We start from the raw sequence: 21,798 nt of genomic DNA on the forward strand, positions 1-21,798 counted from the left end.
ATGAGGCATGAGGAGGCCAAGGCCTGGGTAATATTTTTTTTTAAAAACTTTCTGCTATAATATACAGAGTACACAGGTAAGTGGCCAGCTTGGTGAATTTTTACCAACTGATCACACCTCGGTGACAGGCAGGTCCCGGATAACATTGCTGTCACGTGACTGTGCTCAGTCCCAACATGTGACAGTGCTCAGAGCCTGTGGGTCTAGGGGTGCCACGTGTTGATGAGTGGTTTAGAAGAGAGAGTGGGAGGGCAGGAGGATTGAGTTTTAGCTGAAAAGAGGGTTCCATTTGGCTTTGGAGAGCAGGAAGGACGTTTTACCCGGAGTTTGGGGCAGATGGTGCCCTGGCACTACTCACCTTGAACCGAGGTAGCTCCCCATGGGTTAAGAGGTGGCCTTGGATGTGGCCCACTCCTGCTCTGCCTACCCACTGGGTCATGCTCCAGCTTGGAAATTTGTGGATGGGTTGCAGGACTAACGCTGGGCTCTTGGGACCAGCTTACCATTTCCAATTCCGAAATAGCCCCAGACTCCTTGCCTCCTCTTGGGGCGGGGGTGGGGAGAAGGCACACTCACCTCTGCTTCCTTGCCTCGTATCTCTGCCATGTGTTTTTGTTTTTGTTTTAGCTTTGGTCAACAAAATAAAAAAAAAAAACCTTCTTCCCTCCCTAAAACCTCCCAGGTATCTCACAGGGGGACCTGTTCTTCCTGGGCTGGTTGTTTGGAGCTGGAGGAGAGGTGGTGAGGGGGTCATGGGCAGGAATGACAGAGGACCAGGCATTTGTGGAAGGAGGCCTGGCCAACTTGGTTTGCCAAGAAGCACGTAGGGTGGTGAGCAGTGCACCTACGTGGGTTCCAGGCTTGGCCTTGCCCTTTACCCTATGGTGTGACCTCAGGTAAGCTCCTCACTCCCTAGTCTCAGTTTGCTCAGCTGTACATTGGGGCCATTGGGCCACTGATCTCAGGGGCCCCTTGATGCTTATGTGTTCCAGGCGGAGGGTACCAGCTCCTAGGCCTTGAGGGGTTGTACAGAGAGCTGGGGCGTCTGGCCTGCAGCATCTTAGCTTCTCATCATTGTCTCAAAGCCAAACTACAGCCTGGGACAAGGCCATGCGGAGGGAGGGGGGTTGGTGTACTGCCCCCTACCCCGGCAGCCCTGGTCCCAGAGTATGAAAACTTGGGGACTAGAGTGAGGGTACACTTAACCCATGACAAATCCGAGGCCCAGAGAAGGCGACTGGGTCACCAGAGATCACACAGCTTTTGCATCCTCTGGGGTCCCTGACAAAGGATCCCAGGGCTGGTGTGTTTCCTGACCGTAGGCTTTGGGGTGACAAGTCAGTGTACTGAACATGTATTACAAGCCTACTGCATGCCAGTGCAGCTGCTACAAAGTGAAGAAAGCCAGGACCTTCCCCTTTAGGAGCTGATAGTCTAGGAGGAGAGGTAGACAACAAGCAAAGAATGGTGAATGATTTTGCTGAGTGCTGTGGAGATGTGGGCAAGCCTTAGCACCAGCACAGAAACAAGAGCAGGGGACCCTGTTGGGGTGGGAATGCAGTGTTCAGGGAAAGCTTCAAGGAGGAAGTGATTCTGAGTTGGGTTTTATAGGATGACTAGGAGTTCACCAGGAGGACAACAGGATATAGATGGCCTGTCAGGTAGAAGGAATGAATAGCTTGTGCAGAAGCAGAGAGGTATGCAAATAGCACTGTGTGTTGTGAGTTTATTTGTGGCTAGAAGGTTAATACGTGAGAGATGGGGAATAGGGTAAGATGAATCCAGAGATGTTGTCCTAAATCTGGAGGAATGGACTGGAACCGAGAGGTAGTGGGTACTGGGCCCAGAGGACCTCTGGACCTTGCCTAGCATCCAGCACAGGGCCTAGCCAATAGCCGGAGGTCATCGTGGGATAAATGAATGAATGAATGGATTTTTGCCTGGGACAAAGAGATCTAGAAAAGAGAGAGAACACATAAAAATAAAGACAGATCATAACACATTTAATAATCAGATTTATGAATCCTCCCAACAACTCTATGAAGTAGCCACTTTTATTAGCCAAATTAAAGGCGAAGTAACTGTGGCTCAGAAAGTTTAAGTAACTTTCTAAGGTCTCCCAGCTAGAAAGCAGTGAAACTGGGATCAGACCCAGGCAGTCTGGCCCCTGTTGGGTTCCCCAGGGTCTGGCAAGGTACCCTCTCTGCCCCCTGGAAGATACAGTACTCCAATGCTTCTTGCTCTTCTGGGGCTTTTGTGTTCCTGGGTACCTGAGATTCAGCATGAACAACTGTCACTGGGTCCTAGAGAGACTCTGCTCGTCGGATGGTTGCTGGATGAATATATGAGTAAATCAGTGAGATGGTGGATGGGCTTCTGAGTGGAGGCTGCTGGGCTGACTGGGAGCCCTGTGCCCGTCCAGGGCTGTGTGCCTCTGAGCTGGAGGCAGATGGCCCCTACCCCTCACTCTGCCTCGGGTGGCCTACATCACCGGGGGAACCGGCAGGTTTTCTGAGGAGACCTGAAATTCCAGAAAATGCACTTGGTTGCATCCAGCCTAATCACAACCATCTGTCTGCCGGGCCCATGGCTCGCCCTCCTCCTGTCCCCACTGGCACGCTTTCCCTGGGTGTCTGTAACAATTGGGAGCTGCGCTCGAAAGTTTCCTTGTCAGGGTAGAGCACCTGTTGCCAAGAGCTCCTTCTTTGATGCAGAAAATATATCCCGAAGGTACTTTGTCAGATGTTTTTATATTAAACATTCTCCCTCCGTGGCCCTTGGCTGCCAAGGGAAGCGGAGATGCATCGCTTTTCCAGTTGTCCTTTGTGGAAAGAATTCCTGGTGTTCACGGGCCCTTCGCCTATGCCCTCCCCTCCTCCCTCCACCCCCCCTCCAGTCAGGGCCTGGCACCCCCAGCCTGAGAGGGTAAGGCCTGGGGGGCTGGCACCTCTGCAAAGCAGGGGGCGCCCTGGCCCGAGGGAGGGACGCTACCCTCACCCCGTGGTAGAAGTCTCTGGAAAAACAGAGGTCTCATGTCTGGAGCAGACATCAAAGGCACTGTCCCAGACTGCAAGGTGAATCATCGCCGAGGCTTTAATTGATCTTTAAAAGGAGAGGGGGAGACTCAGAGATAGGAGCCTGGAAGCCGTTTTAATCTGAGTTGTCCAGGGTAGTGCCAGCTCTGGACAGAGCAGGGAGGAGCAGGGCTGCCAGGCCTTCTGTGCCAGGTGGGGGAGAAGGTGGAGAGGTGGGCTCCGTCACACAGTCACACAGCCTGAAATCGGGAAGGGAAGGGGCAGAGCCAGGAGCTGCATGGCTCCTGAGCAGCCCGGGGAAGCAGCGAAGTTGGGGGAGGAGGCTTTGCTGGGGCAGACGTGGTGAGTGGGGTGTGTTGGGAGAGGGATGGGGGCAGAGTGCAGCTTCTCTGGCTCCAGCTCCAGCCTCTTGGGGTGAAAATGGGGCACCCAGCAGGCTGTTCGTGTCAGGGTGTGTGTGCCCAGCAAGTCCCAGACTGTGTCCCCTCCCACATTCTACCCACATTCCCTGGCCCTCCTTTCCACCGCCTTACGTCCGGCACTGAGGGGACACGCTCCCCAGCCCCGTGTTAGGTCCCAGCCTTCCGCTCAGCAGCTGTGTGGTCTTCTGCAAACTGCACATCTGCTCTGGGCAGGTTCTGCCCTGCTGAGCCCAGAGCTACCCGCAGGGTTACAGCAAAAGAGGGGACGGTGTTTCCAAGACAAGGCTGCTCTCAGAGGGCAGACGTTGGGAATGGGGTTTGGCGGGCTTGGCTGTGAGGGCAGGGCCTGGGTCATCCCCACCTAGCACCCAGCTCAGGGCCTGGCATGCGGTAGCTGCTGGGATAGTTTTGTGATTCACAGAAGGCCCCCCACCCCCCAAAGAGTTTAAAACAAAATGGAACAGATTTCACAGAGTGGCTGTGGCTTCTCCACATCCCTGGACCCTCAGCTCATGTTGTCTGTCTCAAGTCCAAGGAGACCCTATTTGGTTTGGGGGGAGCCTTGTTTCTGGGACCTCTGCTGCTGTTTGACCTGGGAGAGGAGCCGAGGAGGGCAGGAGAGAGGGTCCAGGTGCTTGGGGAGACACAGACCCCATCTCCTCCAACCTGGCTGCCCAGCTGTGTCTTAGCTCCCTGCCCTCTTCCTCACAGGGCAAAGCCAGACAGAGCCCTGGGGGCTTCCTTTGAGTTGAAAGTTAGTGACACAGCTGGCCCGGGGGCCCAGGAGACCCGGCTCCCAGTCCTGGCTCTGTTCCACATCTCTTGGTGGTCTCAACCCGCTTCCACTCGGCTTCTTTATCTGTAAAGTGGGTCAGTTGGTCTCACTCATTGGTTCTCAACCATCTTTGCACGTTAGAGTCCCCTGAAGAGTTTTTAAAAAGCTCAGGCCCCACTCTAGAAATGGTTGGAGAGAGACTGGGCATCAGGGTTTTAAAAATTCCCCAGGTGATTCTAATGTGCAACCAGGGCTAAGAACGCAGATCCAAATGGACCTAGAAGGGATCTAGAGCATCTGGGCCCTCTTCCCCTCAAGGCAGGTGCCTTAACTTGATCACCTCTGGGATGGGCGTGCCTGGCATCTTAAAGCAGCTGGATCCGTTTGTTGGCTGCCCGGCTCTAGTCCCATCAGCTACCGCTCGTGTTCTGGGGATTGGTGGTGGGAGAGCACCAGTGAGGTCACGTCTGACCCTCCCTCGGAAAGTCACCAGGTGCCTACTCAGCACAGCCCGGTGAAGTGGGAGTTGTGACCTCCAGTTTTCAGGGAAGAAAACTGAGTCTGGGAGGTGGTTAAAGTGATGCTCAGAGACACTCAGCTAAAGGCAAGCGTCTGACCAGTGCCTCCATGAGAAGATTGCCGTTTTCATCTTGTGCAGGAAAGTGGGCTCTCTGTGGTTGCTCAGGAAAGCGGGGGACAGCTCCACCTGAGCCCTGAGTCCCTCTCCTTGCCCTGATGCCTCCCTTGGGTCTGAACAGCTTTACTAAAAAAATAAAATAAGCCACTTATCCCTGCCCAGGTCTGCTTCTAGACCTTGGAGTAGGATGTGGAATATGAATGACAAGGGATGCTCGTGAACTCAAGAGGGCAAGGGTGAAAAGCCCAGGCCTTGGAGCCAGACAGACCTGTGATTTAAATCACTTAGCCTCGGGCTTCCCTGGTGGCTCAGTGATTAAGAATCCATACCTGCCAATGCAGGGGACACGGGTTCGAGCCCTGATCCGGGAAGATCCCACATGCCGCGGAGCCACTAAGCCCGTGTGCCACAACTACCGAGTCTGCGCTCTAGAGCCCGCGAGCCACAACTACTGACCCGTGTGCCACAGCTACTGAGCCCACACACCACAGCTACTGAAGACCGCACGCTTAGAGTCTGTGCTCCACAACAAGAGAAGCCACCACAATGAGAAGCCCGCACACCGCAATGAAGAGTAGCCCCTGCTCGCCGCAACTGGAGAAAGCCTGCACACAGCAACAAAGACCCAACACAGTCAAAAATAAATAAATAAATTTAAAAAAAAATCACTCAGCCTCCCTTTTGCAGCCTTGCCTCACTCCACTTCTGACAAGTGGGCTGGGCAGCACCTCATGGATGCCATGGAGATCCCATATGTACCATAGGTAGCAAGGTAGCTGAGGCACATTGAATTTTCTGTAAGTGGTAATTAAGTGAATTGGTAACCACGTATTAGCATGAGGGATAGGATTGTGTGAAGCGGATACCTAAGGAGAGTCCTTCCCAAGAAACTTAGAATCTAACTGGGAAGATTGGGGAAAAAAACACTTCCTAGAGAGGCAGGGAAAATGCTGTTTCCTAAGTGCACAGTGTGGGGCTGGGAGACAGCTGCTTTCCAGGGTGGCTGCAGGGCATGCTGGGAGGGGGGCTGGGCCAGGAGTCAGGGGGTGTGTCACCAGGAGGGGGAAAGGGCACCCCAGGCCCAGGGACATGCTGGGCAAAGGCAAGGCCGTGTGATGATGCTTGCTCTGGGAAGGGGAGCAATCCTGGCAGGACAGTAAGAAGTGAGGCCCAAGGGGAAGGCCTTGAATGCCATTTCAAGGAAGGCCACACTTTTCTCTATGGTGGGCCACGGCTGTACATCCCAGAAATACTTTTGATTGCTAGGCGCTTTAGAGAATAGGTTTGCATGGCTCTATCTTGACTTGGAACACTGTTGACTAGTTTTCCTCTTTCTGGAGTTGGTGTAAACAGAAGCATACACTGAGGGCTCTTCCTTTTTCTTTTTTCTTTTTTTATTGAGATATAATTGGCATATAGCATTGTATTAGTTTTAGGTGTACAAGGTAATGATTTGATATATATGTGTGTATATATTGTGAAATGATTACCATATAAATTTAGTTACCATCCGTCACCTCACATAGTGACAGATGTTGTTCTTCTTGTGATGAGAACTTCTAAGATTATTCTTAGGAACTTTCAAATATATAATACTGTAATGTTAACTACAGTCACCAGGCTGTACATTACATCTCCAGGACTCACTTACCTTATAGCCGGAAGTTTGGACCTTTTGACCCCCTTCATCCACTCTTCCCCACCCCCACCTTTGGCAACCACCAATCCTGTGGGCTCTTCTTCAACATAGCAGGATGTTTGTGAGGCTCACCCGTACTATTGTGAATATCTGTGATCACTCATTCATTGCCAGGTAATACGCTATGGGCACAACCATGGTTCTCCTAGGCTAATGTATCCGTTTTACTCCTGATGGGCACTTGGGCAGTTTCCAGTTTCTGGCTCCTACTGGTGATGTTACTAAGAAATATTCTTGGACAAGCCTTTCTGTGGACATAGGGAGATGCTTCTCTTGGGTATATACCCGGGAGTGGCATTGCTGGGCTCTCGATCAAACATGTGGTCAGCTTTATTCCATGCTTTACCAGACTGTTGTCCAAGACCATGACAGTCAGAAACACTTTTAAGGGGGTTTTGGTTCATCCCACCCATTTTACAGATGAGACCAGAGAGGGACAGTGCTGGTCCTGGGCCCCACCGCTCCCAGGTGGCACAGCCTGGTCCAGACCTGGGGTCTCCCCACTCCGTGTCCAGGCCTCTGCCTACATGGAGGTGGTGCTCGGCCCACCACTCAGACATCTGACTTCAGGCCCCATTGCCCACGTCCCCGCTTCCCCCCCCAGGCAGGATTCTAGGTCCATATCCTTTCTGAAGACCCTGGGCATTGCACTTTGGGAAAACAAAAAGGAGAAAAGAGTGAAAGGAAACCAAACATTGGAAAAGAAGTGTGTTTCCAATAAACTGGGCCTTTCACCAGTAGCCAAAACATTACATTCCTGTACCCCGGGAGCAGCCGTTCGGGTCTGCCTCTCCGGGCTGTAAATCTTGTGGGCGCTGGGTCGGGACTTTCGCCTCGTCCGGGGACACACAGACGGGGACACGCAGACGGGCAGTGTCCTTGGGGGCTTTGGATTCCTGGGCTGGAGGGTTGGGGGACATGTCACTTTTTCAGTGGGCTGGCTTGGCCACTGCAGGGCCCCTGACAGCCGGGTAGCCGGGCCTTTCTGAGGGAGCAGTGTGTGAGTTACTGTAAGAGATTTTCCTCCCCTACCCGCCCCCTCCCTTACTTGGGTGCTTTGATGGGTTGGAGGTGTTTATAGGCTTGATTCATGACCGAGTTACCAGGGTTTTCCACGGAAATAACTTATTAAAGGGGCCGTGCACACAGCGACATTGAAGTCTGGAGAGGGACGCGCATCAAAGGCGCCCGTGGCCCGGAGCTCCAGACGCGGGCAAGGAGGGGCAGGGAGGGAGCGGACCTGGGCTGCGGGGAAAAACACTTGGGCTAAAGCAAACACTCCCCAGACAAACCCAAATTCAGGTCCCTGGAAAAAAGTGGGGAGAAAGTGAAAGCCCAGCATCCCAGAGCAGCCCTTCATCGGACCCTTTGGCCCAGATGTGGGGACACATGTGGGTGCCTGGCTGACGCATGATACCCGGACTTTCTGTTGTCATGCCCGTACCTCCCCTTGGCCCAGGGCTGGTCCTTGGGAGGAAATGCCTTTTGCCAGGGATGGGTCGGGGAGAAGTTAGGGGTAGAGGGGTTTTCTGGTTCTTCCCCTTCCCTATGGCGCCTCTCCTTTGATTTAATTATATCTGGTTTGTCCTTTAAGGCTCAGTAAAATCCTTCCGTTTCCAGGAAGCCTTCAGGAATTACGTAGTCCAGAGTGGCTTCTCTCTTTTCTGAACTTTCAGTAGTTTTCATCTGTACATCACTCTCTTGCTGTGGGTTGATTTTGCACTGAGTCTGTCTGCTGTCCCCAGCCAGACTGTGAATGCCTTCTGGGCAGGGCCTGGGCCTGCCTCTGCCCCTTTAGGGAAACTGGTGGTCCTGGTGCCTGGCATCGCACACCCCATGCAGGAGGACGTGGATTGAAGTCATTCCCTGCAACTCGGTCCTTGCTCTTTGACGATAATAATAACAATAGCAGTAGGAGAAGTAATAATAATGGCTAAAATTTGAGTACTGCAAACTGTGTGTTTTTGTCCCTTAAGCTCATTCAGTCCCAATAAGGTAGGTTCTGTTATTACTTGCCCTCATTTTTCAGATGAGAAAACTGAGGCTCAGATGGGAGAAGCAATTTGCCCAGGGGTAACAAGCTAATAAGTGGCAGAGCCGAGGTCTGAACACACATCCACCTGACTGCAGAGCTTGTGTCCTTGGACAAGTTACTTTACCTCTCTGGGCCAGAATTACCGTCACATTTATCTGACTGGTTGGAGAAACAAGACGAACCCTCGTGAGACTGCATGCGGTTTGTTTGGTTTGGTTTTTTAAGATACCATCTACGTACAGTAAAACTGTTTGAAAGCGGACTGTCCTGTGAATTTTGACAGTTATGTAACAGTATTATATAATCAAGGTACAGAACATTTCCATCACCCCCAAAAGTTCCTTGATGCCCCTTTGTGGTCAGCCCTTACCCCATTACCCAGCTGCTGGCAACCACCCATGTGTTTTCTCTCTCTCTAGTTTTGCCTTTTCCAGAACATCCTACAAATGTAATCATGTAGCAAGGAGCCTTTTGTACCTTTTTCTTTAACTCAGAATAATGCTTTGAGATTCATTCATGGTGTCGCATGGATGGACATTTGGGTTATTTCCACTGTTTTTGGCTATAAACATCTGTGTTCAGGTTTTTGTGCGAACATAAGTTCTCAGTTCACTTGAGTAAATACAGGAGTGGGATTATTGGGTGTAGGGCTGAAGGTATGTTTAACTTTATAAAAAATTGGCCAAACTGTTTTCCAAAGTTTGTACCATTCAGCCATCTCACCAGCAGCGTATGAGAGTTCCAGTCACTCCACATCCTCACCAGCCCTTGGTATGGTCAGTTTGTTTTTGAGTTATTCTAATAGATGTGTAGTGGTATCTCTTTGTGGTTTTAATTCACATTTTCCTAATGACTAGTGATGTTGAACTTCTTTTCGTGTGCTTATTTGCCATCTTTATCTGTGGTGAAGTATCTGTTCAGATCTTTGCACATTTTTTATATTGGGTTGATTGCTTTTATATTGTTTTGAGAATTCTTTATATATTGGTTATAAATCCTTTAAAAGATACGTGTTTTGTAAATGTTTTCTCCCAGTCTGTGGCTTGTCTTTTCCTTTTCATAATGGAGTCTTTTGAAGAACAGAAGTTTTTATTTTTGCTGAAGTCCAGTCGGTCATTTGTTTCTTTTCATGTTTTCGTGCCATATGAAGAACCTGCCAGACCTAAGGTAACAAAGATTTCCTTCTATGTTTTCTTCTAAGAGTTTTATAGTTTTTGGTTTTACATTTAGGTTTATAGTCCATGTTGAGTTAATTTTTGTTCAAGGTGTGGGATAAGGGCCTAGTTTCTTTTTTCTTTCCTTTTTTTTTCTCACCTGTGGAGGTACAATTGTTCTAGTAACATTTGTTGAAAAGACTACCCTTTCTCTTTACCCAAATTATGTTGGCCCCTTTGTCAAAAACCAATTGATCATTTATGTGTGTTCTCTTTCTGGACCCTGTTCTGTTTCATTGTCTGTCCTTTTACCAATAATGCACTGTCTTAATTATTGTAGCTTCATAGTAAGTTTTGAAATTGGGTAGTATGAGTCCTCCAGCTTCATTCTTTTTTTAGAGTTGTTTTGGCTATTCCAAGCATTTGCATTTCCATATTAATTTTAGAATCAGCTGTTGATTTCTACAAAATCCTGCTGGGATTTTGATTGGGATTGCATCGAATCTATAGATCAGTTTGGGCAGAATTGACATCTTGAAAATATGGTCTTCCAGTCAATGAATATCTCTCCATGTATTTGGGTATTTGACTTGTCTCATTGGTGTTTTGTGGTTTTCGGAATACGGATCATGCACATGACTGTTAAATTTATACCAACGTAGTTCACGTTTCTGGGTACTGTTATAAATTGTAAAACATTTTCCAGTTATTCATTACTAATATCTAGAAATACAGTTAACTTTTATATATTGACCTGGTATGCATAGGATTTGAATGGCTATGGTGCTTGGTGCTGGGTGCCAAGTTTCAGAGGAAGAGTTGCAAAGTGGGGAATTTTTTTCTCCTGGACTCTCAGCAACATCACCTCTTCCCCCGTGACATTCCCTGAGGTAGTCAAGTGTGAATTTATCCTACCAAGACAGATGTGACATTTTGGGCGAGTTGCCTCAGACTTCGGGTGTCAGCTTCCTGTCTGTAAAATGGAAGGCAGTGGAGACAGCTGGATCGGATGACCTGGTGAGATCCTTTCCAGCTTTGAGCCTGCTGTTCACAGAAACCACAGGGTGGGAGATTGGCAGGAGAGCTGAGTCCTTACCTCAGGGAACCCTCTCCTATTTCGCAGAACGGAGGGGGCAGGGGACTTGCCTGGGGTTGCCCAGTAGCTGATGAGAGGACAGGTCTCCTCTTCCCAGACCCAGGCCCTCATCCCTGATTTGGACAGGGAAAGACAGCCCAGTGTGGTGACGGGGAGGTGACTCCACCTTCGGGAAGGAGGGAGAGTCTGGTGAGGCAGCTATCAGTGCCAGCCGCCAAGAGGCCCCTGGGAGCTGTGACCCTCAGAAGGGGCCAGTTCACGTTTGGCTGTTTTCAACGTTTAAAAGCACCATGCTTGGAAATGCGGGTTTTGGCTGACCTCGCCCTGAGTGTGCAATTTAAAGGCCTTTGTAACTCTTTGGTTTGGAACCGGGTCCGGGCATGGCGAAGGGAAAACACTGGAGCCCGTGAGTACTCGTTCCAGTTGCCCTGCCTCTGGGAGAGGAAAGCAGCCTCCTTCCCTTCGTCACTGCACACAGCCCAGGAACCTAAAGGGTACAAGCAGGGAGGAGAGGACAATGGAGGAGAAGAGCATCCTCGGCCGTAGAGGCCCTAGCCTGACCTGGATGTAACAGTGCTAGGAGCAGCTCAGCACCTTATCCCCATCAGCTTTGATTTTCATGGCACCTCTCTTGAGTTCTCGTCCCTTTTTTTTTTTTTCATTAATTAATTAATTAATGGCTGTGTTGGGTCTTCGTTTCTGTGCGAGGGCTTTCTCTAGTTGCGGCAAGCGGGGACCACTCTTCATCGCGGTGCGCGGGCCTCTCACTGTCGCGGCCTCTCTTGTTGCGGAGCACAGGCTCCAGACGCGCAGCCTCAGTAATTGTGGCTCACGGGCCTAGTTGCTCCGCGGCATGTGGGATCTTCCCAGACCAGGGCTCGAACCCGTGTCCCCTGCATTAGCAGGCAGATTCTCAACCACTGCCCCACCAGGGAAGCCCCTCATCCCATTTTTACAGGTGAAGAAACTGAGGCTCAGAGAGGTTTCAGAGCTTACCTGCCAGGGTCACACAGGGAGCGAGTGTAGGAGCTGTGACTTGAACCCAAGTTTTCTCTGAACCCAGAAGCTGGTGTGAGGCGGGGGGCTGCTAATGGGCACAAGGTTTCCGTTGGGGTGATGGAGAAGATCTAGAACTAGATAGTGGTGTTGGCTGCATAGCATTGTGAGTGTTCTTAATGCCACTGAAGTGTATGTTTAAAAATGGCTAAAATGGTTAACTTTTATTATGTGTATTTTACCACAGTTAAAAAAACAAACAAACCCTGGTGTGCCTTTCCCCCCATCCGTGCAGCTTCCTGCATAGCAGACTCCTTGGCATGGCAGAGTGTGGACCCTTGCTGCTGTGCCTCCTGGTTGGTGGGACTGCCCAGGGTCCAGGTAGAAGGGCAAGTAGGGGCTCTGGCCAGCAGACAGCCATGGCTGGGTTGGCCTTAACATGCCATCCCCTTCTTTAAGAATAGAGAGATGCTTAAACCCTGGCAGCATCCCCAAGAGGATGCTGGGACACTGTCCCAGAGCTCTTGATCCACACAAAAGAGGTGGGATCTGGGGTGACCGTGGTCTGCTGGCCACCAAATCCACGCCATAGTCCAGGGCTGGGCTGGAGCCAGAGTAGATGGCCTGGTGCCCGCCTGGTTGGCCTCTGGTCTCCGTCCCTTGGCACTGCTGGGAGTTATGACTCTTTCCCCCACAAGGGCCTTCCCCTTTGGGAGGGAAATCAGGGAAGGAAGTCAGAACCTTAACTGCTCACATTTTTTTAGAGATGCATAATGAAGGATGTAGGGGGAAATGATAGGAGGTACTTTAGCCAAAACAAACAAGCAAATACGTAAAAGGGGCTAAATGTAGCAACTTAATAATTGTTGAATCTGAGTGAGAGTTAGCTTAGGTTGGGGGGCTCTGAGAAACAGAGCCTGAGATCGGGATTTGGACACATGCAGCTTATTGATAAGGGGGGGCTTGTTCTCGGGAGAAGGGAGTGAGGGAAGCAAAATGGGACAGCAAGGATGTGGGCTTAGCTGGAGTCCAGGCTCAGCCTGGTCCACGGGGAGCTCTGGAGCGGGAACTGCACCCCAGAGTTGGTCACACCTTGAGGCAAGGGGTCAGCCTTTTGTTTCTGTTTCAGTTACTCATTGGCTGTGGGTGGGCGTGCGCGTGCACCCACGCACGCACGCACACACACTGGGAGAGGGGACTATAATCCCCTGACCAGGACAATTCTCCCAGTAAGGGGCACCTGTGAACCATTCAGCCCAAACCTCCCACTAGCTGGGGACAAAGGGGACCTGGGAGGGGCATGGAACACCATCCACTCCATGGGTATATAGGAGTTTATTGTTACTATTCTTTCTACTTCTGTTGTATGCTTGAAATTTTTCATAATGGGAAAAGAATCTCTACGGAGACAAGGTTCTGAAAAGAAAGGAAGGAAAAGGGTAACTTTCACCCAGTGAGTGCTGGGTTTATGCTCAGCATATCGCCGCTTTCTTTCACCTGGGTTAGTTCCCTGGTGCAAATGGAGGAGTTGATTTGGGACATACTTATACTAAAAGTTATTCGTGGTTTATCTGAAATTCAGATTTAAAAAAAATAAATAAATTTATTTATTTATTTTTGGCTGTGTTGGGTCTTCGTTTCTGTGCGAGGGATTTCTCTAGTTGTGGCAAGCGGGGGCCACTCTTCATCGCGGTGCGCGGGCCTCTCACTGTCGCCGCCTCTCTTGTTGCGTAGCACAGGCCCCAGACGCGCAGGCTCAGTAGTTGTGGCTCACGGCCCCAGTTGCTCCGCAGCATGTGGGATCTTCCCAGACTAGGGCTCGAACCCATGTCCCCTGCCTTCGCAGGCAGATTCTCAACCACTGCGCCACCAGGGAAGCCCCTGAAATTCAGATTTTAAGGGGGCACCTTGTATTGTTGTTTTACCTGACAGCCCTACTCAGGCACATATCTTGTAAGTGGTGGAGCTATGATTCATACTCAAGTGGGGCAGCCACCAAAGCTTACATTTTTCATCCCGGACGGGTACAGCACTAACAAAAGTTTTTGGAGGCAGTATCTTGCTAGGGCCTCAAAAAGGTCTTGCCTGACAGCAGAGCCCAGTTAGAATCAATCAGGACAGCTTTAAAAAATATTGATGCCTGGGCCGCACCGCTTTCATTATTCACGAACGCGGAAAGGAATACACGAGACCAAGAGGGAACCTTGGTCTGGTACCTGGAAAGTACCCAGGGTCCCTGCCCTGGCTGGGGCCCAGGAATGTGCTGGGGTGAGGCAGGGAGTCTGGGTCCCCATTCATCACCTCCCCAATTCAGCATCCTCCCACGGCTCCCTGCCACCTGCAGGCGGAAGTTCAGCCTGGCACACAGGCCCTACCCCAAACTACCAGCGCGCTAGGCTCTTTCACAGCCCCCAAGCCTTCGCTGCTCCCTCTACTTGGAATGCAGTGCCAGGCTGTTTTTGTCCACCTGGCCAACTCCTCCGATTCCTTGCAAAGGTCCAACTCATGTCACTTCCTCTCTGGAGCCTGCCCTGTCCACTATGGCAGAACTGGTCATCCCTTCCTTCGACTCATGGCACAGACTCAGTGATAGCAGTTCACGTCTTAGCAGGGATGAATGAGGGGTCTTCTGGTCCCTTTCACTGCTAGCTCGGTACTTCTCCATGTCCGAGGGTAGTGCCTGGCATGGGGAGGAACTTGGTAAGTGGGTATTGAATTGAAGGGAGAAGGAAGGATTTTGTAGAGGGAGTGGGGTTCCATCTTTCTTCCTTACCCCGTTGTCCCCTTGGAGGGTCCCCCTGTCCTGCCCCTCCTCTTGGCTGGTACCTAAGTTCGTTTGCCTGGAGCCTGGGCCCCACATAGGCCACAGGTAAACAGGTTTAAATGACCTGAAGGAGAAAAAAAAAAAAAATGCAAACGAGCCAGGAAGTTGTGCAGTGCCAGCTCTGGGTAGGTGGAAAAAGGCCCCTATGGCAAACCTGGAGCCTTGGAGCCAGGCCCCAGCCAGCCTGGGCTGAGCCTTCGCTTCCCAGAACTCCACTCTGGATAAACACGGAAGTGAGGAGCGCAGCCTCCCCACTTTTGAGATGGGCCGTGGCCCCGAAGGGGGCTAAGGAGCTAGGGAGGTGGAGGGGGAGCCAGGACCCCACTTAGGAGAGGGAGCCCTAAGGCACTTGCTCTTTTGGCATTAAAAGAATGGCTTAAAAAAAGAAATTGTTGCGAAATACACAGAATAGAAAATTTACCATTTTAACCATTTTTAAGTGTCCCATTCAGTGGCATCAAATACATTCACATTGTTATGCTACCATCCCCATCCCTTTGTCTCGCAAAAGGAGAATGGCTTTTTAAAGCCTTGTGTTAAATTCTGTTGAAAATACACACTGAGAGGCTATTTTCACAACACTGGCTGGGGACACATATAAATAAAACAGCCAATGGCCCTTAGAGAGCTCTCTTTCTTGTGGGACAGATAGGACCAAGGATCCAAGGGAGGTGGGCAAAAGAGAGTGGTGAGGGCATGGATGAACGTGTGTGGCAGGGCGGACATTGCTGGTCTCAGGCTCCGAATGGGATACTGGGTGATGGTGCATACGGACCACTCATAAATATATCCGTTCATGTCATCCTCATGAAAATTGGGGGTGGAGGTGCATGAAAACGAGCCTCACGATAATCCAGGAAGTTCAGAAATAGAAAAAAGATCACCCTCACACAATTGTCATGCTCTGTTTCCCCTCTGTCCTTCAGTGTCTTGTCTCCCGGGTATATTTTCACGCCGTCTCGGTGTAGTGGCAAAGAAGAGAACATTTTCCTTTCTGCCCTTCTTACCTGATGTCATCTTAGAACCACTTTTCCAGTGTTGCACACCCCCGCCCCGCCCAAGGCTTCCAAATGTTTGTGAACAACGCTGCTTTCTCCAGGGAGCAGTGCTGCCATTTTCCCCTCCAAGGGGTAGGGTGGGGTGAGGGTGCTGGCTCCATTTGGGACCAGAGAACAGGTTCAGGTGGAGGGGCTGAAATGTGGAAGGAGTAGGCCAGGCACTTCAGCAGCTTGTGGGGCACCCACTTTTTTGAGGGAGCTCGTGGACAGTGCACGCCGGGACTATTTATGCAGCATCTTTTTTTTTTTTTTTAACATCTTTATTGGAGTATAATTACTTTACAATGGTGTGTTACTTTCTGCTTTACAACAGAGTGAATCAGTTATACATATACATATATCCCCATATCTCCTCCCTCTTGCGTCTCCCTCCCTCCCACCCTTCCTATCCCACCCCTCTAGGTGGTCACAAACCACCTATATGCAGCATCTTTGAGTCCATGCATTGCACTCGCAGGCATCTCTCTCTTGGTCCTGTATCACCTGTGGGGGGAGCCAAGGCCCTCGCCTAGCTGCACACAGAACCCAGGTGTGGATTGCTCAAGCCGGCAGCCTTCCGGACACTAGAGGTGGCCGGGGAACATGCGGCATTATGTGTCCCTCTTCCCAGGGCTCGGATTCTCACTCCCAGGGCCTCCAGGAGCAGAGAGCCTCAGCCAGGCCTGTCTGTCTCCCAGAGCAGCTCCCTCATCCTCTGCACAGAGGGATGGGGGACAGGAGGTTGGGGGTCAGCAGTGGTGTTGTTTGGGTTCACTTAAAACACACCCATTTGCTTTTGTTTTTCAAAGAAGCATATGGCTCATTAATGGAAAATGTGGAAAGCATAGAAGAGCGCAAAGAGGTAATCCTCCCCCGCCAGAGATAACCACTGGGAACATTTTGGCTGATTCTGTTTAAATTGTTTTTCTGTTAAAAAAATACAACTTTGTATCCTGCCTTTCCCCCCTCAGCATTAGTAAATATTTCCCTGCATAGTTAACACTTTTCGTAAACATTGTTTTTGATGGCTGCCTTCGATTCCAGCCTATGGATCTCCCAGGGCTGATTCACTCTATCGTAAGCTGGACACCTGGCCTCCCAGGTGGGAAGATGAACCCCACGCGTGTGGAGGGCCCTTGCTCCTTACCCCACCGCTTCTCTGGGTTGTGTTGCTCCCTGCCTGAGCCTGGCCCAGGGAGGTGGACACTCCCGAGGGGGTGGTGCTGACCACCCCCTCCTTTGAGCTTTGGCAGCCCTGAGCACGAATAGTGTGGCTCTCCCAGGTCACCTTCTCGGAAGCCTTCTCAGGCCACCCCAGCTTGGGGTGGCCAATGGGTGTTTAACCTCCTCTGTCAACTCCCGGGAAGGAGGATACTTTGCACATCCTGCCTAGATTGTGTGTGCTTACAGGGTGGCCATGGCCCCTGCCACGTCTGCCCTCTTTTTTTTTTTTTTTTTTGGATGCACCACGCAGCATGTGGGACCTTAGTTCCCTGACCAGGGATCGAACCTGTGCCCCCTGCAGTGGAAGCGCAGAGTTTTAACCACTGGACCACCAGGGAAGTCCCTTGGTCTCTTTTCTTGCTTGCTTCGCAAAGTACTGGCTTTAGAGGAGGCCTTAGTATGCACTAGCTGTGTACTTGGGGGCAAGTTCCTTAACCTCTCTGAGTCTTGGTTTCTTCATCTGTAAACGCGAGTGGTAATAAGGTCCTGTTTGCCTTGTTGTTGTGTAAATGAAAAGAGATCACACACGCCAGGTGCCTGGTGTTGTCCGGGGCGGGGGGGTGGGGGGGGGCTGCTGGGTGCCTGATAAGTGGTGGGGTTGTTTTGAGTGACACCTTGAGGTTGTGCTGTCCTGCCGTCTCCCCACTAACCCGCAGGAGTGAGCAGCCCAGTGGGGAATGGTTGACCTCGACTGTGGTTGACTCGGCTACAGTTGAATGAACTACCTTTGTTCCCTTTTCTTCTGCCCACACTTTGGTTGGGGAAACTGAGGCCACCCTGAAATTCCGCCTACACTCCATGACTCTTGGCAGATCCCCTGAGGGTGGCTTAGGAAACGTCTTTGAAGATTCAGGAACACACTGGATACATCCGTTGGTGAGCCAGGGAAATTAGCAGTAACGAGCTCATTTTGATAGCAATGAGCTGAGTCTCCCTCCAGCTGCCAGACATTTACAAGGCTGGCTGGGTGCCGGTGGCCGGAGGCCTCCAATGGCCCTCACCCCTCTGCCTTCCAGCTGGAAATAATTCGTATTTAAAAAAATAACAAAAATTAAAAAAAAAAAATCTCCATCTCCTCTGGCCTTTTGGTTCCTTTGGGTCCAGGTGGGGAGATGGTGGATGCCTTTGCCCTGTGAACTCTGTATGGGACAGTCAGACAGGAAAGGATCCTGCACAGGGTCCTCTGCAGCCCCAATGTCTGTGGTCTTAGCACCCCACGGGGTGTCCAGTCAGCCCTTTGGGCAGTAATTGGTAGTCCCAAGAATGGGACTCGGCCATGATGCTCTTGCTTGTTGACCTTTCCCCCAGGGGAAGGAGTGACTGGTGGGCTCTTTGCACCCTCCTTGATGCAGGTGGTGGTTTCTCAGGTCGCGCCTGGCATTTCTGACCCTGTCCACCGTTGGTGCCCCTTCCGGAGCCCCAGCCTTACTTAAGGAAGTCCAGTGGGTCGGTGGACATGGCCTTTCCTCTGGGCTGCCCACTCGGCTCTCTGGCCTGAGACCTGGCTCTGCTTCTGGCCTTGGGTGGGTGTGTTTACTGAGTTCTTGCCTGAGTCTTCAGCGCTGAAATTCTTTTCCCTGGAGCCCCCACACTTGGAAGTCCTGCATTCCAGAGCGGCTGCCCCTCCACGGTCAGCATGTGGTAGACCACACCCTGACTGTGTGACTTTTCCTTCTGTGGGCCTCAGTTTCCACATCGGGACATAACCATGCCCTGCCCTTCCATGAGTCACTCCTGCCTTGGCTGTGGCAGCTGCCCAGAGAAAGCTGAGCGAATGGATGGATGCACCCACCAGCCAGAGACCCTGCAGGGCCTATTCCTGTGGGATTCTGAGAGTCCCCTGCAGTGTGCAGTGAGACTGTAGCAGCTGAGAGTTCGCTTTCTTAGAAGCGTTGGTGGCTCTGTGGTGGCACAGGTTTTTCCCAGCTTCCCACCCAACCCCCCACTCCCAGCCAATCCCACAAGGTTGACGTGGGCTGCGTTCTCTTGGGGTGGCTGGCGGTGGGGCTTGGTGAGCAGAGGCCTCTGGGCTGGCATGGAGTCAGTTTCTGCATCTGTAAAGTGGGTATCTACCTGAAAGGGCTTTTGTGTGTGTGGAATGGGGAGGATGTACGACACCTGTGCAGGTATTGTCTTTCTAGCTATCAATGTCACTGATGTCCTTGTTAGATGAGCAAAGGAGGCTCCTACAGACATTAGATGGCCCATGCCCCACCCCAATAGCATTTCCTCTTTCTTCCTTTTTTTTTTCTTTCTTCCTTTTTTAAAGTAATACATGATTAATGCAGAACATTTAGAAAACAAGAAAAGCACTAAGGAAAAACAAATTACCCTTAACTGTACCATGCTGAAAGGAAATTATTACTATTATTTAACTAGCTTGGAATATTATTTTTCATGTCATCCTCTGTCTTAGCAAAAAATGGGAAGTAGAAATCTGCTGAATATATAGATATACATACTGCCAAACGAAAAGAAGGGAGTTATTAAAAGTATATATAGCTGTTTGTAGTGCTCTGTTTTGCTCTTAGCAATATTGAGAACAGTTGCTTAATTCAGCACATATTCAGTGTGCTTTTTAATGTCTGCTTAGCATTCCATTTCATGGATGTGCCATATTTACTTACCAATCTCCTGGGGCCTGGACATTTAGGTTGTTGCAGTGATTGTTTTTTTAAATTCAGGAACATTGCCTCCTGGTAAGCGTCCTTGTACATACGTATTTGTGCGCATTGCTGGGTATTTCCTTAGGATAAATTCCTAGAAGTGGGACTGCTAGGTCAAAGGCCATGCATATTTAAGGTCAGAGTGCCCTCCGGAAAGGCTGTATCCGTTTTCTCTCCCAGCAGCGGTGGAGGAGAGGGCCCGGATCTTGTAATTCACAACCCTTTGCTATTTCCAAACCAGGAGCCCAGAAAGAGTTGAAAAAAAAAAAAAAAAAACCCACCGTGCTGGGAGCGACTTCCTGCCAGAGGAAGGGAGGCATTTGGTAAATAGTCCACTCCCAGTTTTTGAGTGGATGCTGTGTGGCCTGTCTCTGGCCGGGCCATTTGGGAGCAGAGAAGAGAGCCAAGACCTGGTCCATGTCTCAGGTGGCTTCCCATCCACCTGGATGGGGAAGATGATGACCACCTGAAAGGCCACAGGAGCGTGAGCGCAGGACGTGTGACAAGTGCAGGCTAAGGGCAGGGCCACAGTGCCTTGGCTGCCCTCGGCGTCTGGTTCGGGGCTCACGTGGACTAGACCTACGGTGAATGTTTGTTGAATAACAAAAAGCGGCTTGTTACCAGCGGAAGCTGATATGAGCTCTTTGAAGTAGGGTTTGAGTGTTGTTCACAGCTGGCTACACCCCGAACCTAGAACCATGTCCCTTCTCTATAAAACACCGGCTGGGTGAACCAAGGCTCCAGGGGACAAGCGAATCCAAGAACATGGTGGAGGATTGGTCCAGATCTCCACAAGAAAACGGATGAGCCATCCATCCCCCACCCCTCTTGTAGGTGCTGCAAAGTGCCGGACAGGGAGTCTGGGTGCCAGTTTTCTGCCCCTGATCCTGTGTGACTGGGGGCAGTTGCCTCACTGACTGAGCCTCAGTTTCTTGAGGGACTAGACTTTGTTCTTGGGGCCCCCTTCTGGCTCTCAGGCCAGGAATCTGGGTGCTCCTGGTCAGGATGGGGGCGAGGAGGGTGTCAGTTGGCAAGACTCTTGCCCCACACGTCCAGCAAGATGGGGGGTCCCCAGGTGACCTCTGGATGGATGGCACCTGCTGCCCAACCCTGGTCCCTGCCTCTGCCTCCCACCCCACTGGTCTGAGGGCCCTTGAGGTAGCTGGTGGCACTCCCCTGGGGAGGGGATATGGAAATAAGGTGACCAGGCCCTTCCCCAGTGTGCCCCCCCTCTGTTTTGCATAAGGTTGTGGATTGTTTATTTGGAGAGGAGAGGCCCCAGCCAAACATCCTGCTTTTCAAGTTGGGAGCTCCAGCCCCAGGCCGTCCAGCCCCACCACTGACCGGGGAGGCCTCTCTTGCAGCACCCAGGCTGGCTCTGTGCCCCTCAACTTGACTCCCCCATCCCCTCCCCAACTCTCATCTCCCTTCCTGGGCCCCTGCAATAAAATAGCTTTTGGTGACTCCCTTTTCCCTCCTGTTCTGTTCCCCTCCACTCCTTTCCCTAAACTTCCCCTTTACTCAGGCTAAGAGAAGGGCTTCCTACTCCAGGAGGGCACTTTTATTTTGGCAAAACACTTTCCCATCTTGGACTTGAATCTTCAAGGTCTGAGTGCTGAATCCACTTTGTTGGTGAGGACACTAAGAAAAGCGAAGCCCCTTGCTCAGGGCACACGGCCTGTCGGCGGCCTAGCACAGGACAGAGAGTCAGGCTGGGAAAGCTGGGACTCCAGCCCAGCCTCTGCCTCCAGCTTGCCGTGTGACGTTGGACAAGTCTCATTCCCTCTCTGGACCTCAGCTTGCTCATACACAGCGTGAGTGGATGGTCTCTTGAGTTCTTTTCCACCTCTGCTTCTCTGTCTCTAGGTGAGGATCATGTGACATCAGGTGGGGAGGCCCCTTGCAGTGCCTCCGGGGCCTTGTGGCACCCCTGCCCCTCCCTTGCGCCCCACTTCCTGCAGCCAGTTTGGAGCCAGAGACAAAGGCGTGCTCCAGGCGGAAGGTGCAGCCAGTGGGGATGTGTGCTGGTGCCTGGCTGGCGGCCCCTGATAAGAGGCCGAGGCTCCCGGTGAATCAGCTGGAGGTGCTGGAGATGGGGGGAGATAGGGCAGGCTGGCACCGGTCTCGCCAGCCTCTGCCCACACCCTCTGGGGCCTCAGACAGGTGAAGGTTTCAGGGCACATGCAGAGAGACAGGGA

At 51.3% G+C, this 21,798-nt stretch overlaps 1 protein-coding gene across 1 annotated transcript in view; it reads left to right on the forward strand.

Annotated features, from left to right (window-relative positions):
• Nucleotides 1–21,798, forward strand: part of SMAD6 (SMAD family member 6) — a 75,593-nt gene that overhangs the window by 18,744 nt on the left and 35,051 nt on the right. The window lies entirely within an intron of this gene.

The sequence above is a fragment of the Physeter macrocephalus genome, chromosome 11 (assembly GCF_002837175.3).
Source record: "Physeter macrocephalus isolate SW-GA chromosome 11, ASM283717v5, whole genome shotgun sequence".
Classification (NCBI taxonomy): Eukaryota; Metazoa; Chordata; class Mammalia; order Artiodactyla; family Physeteridae; genus Physeter; species Physeter macrocephalus.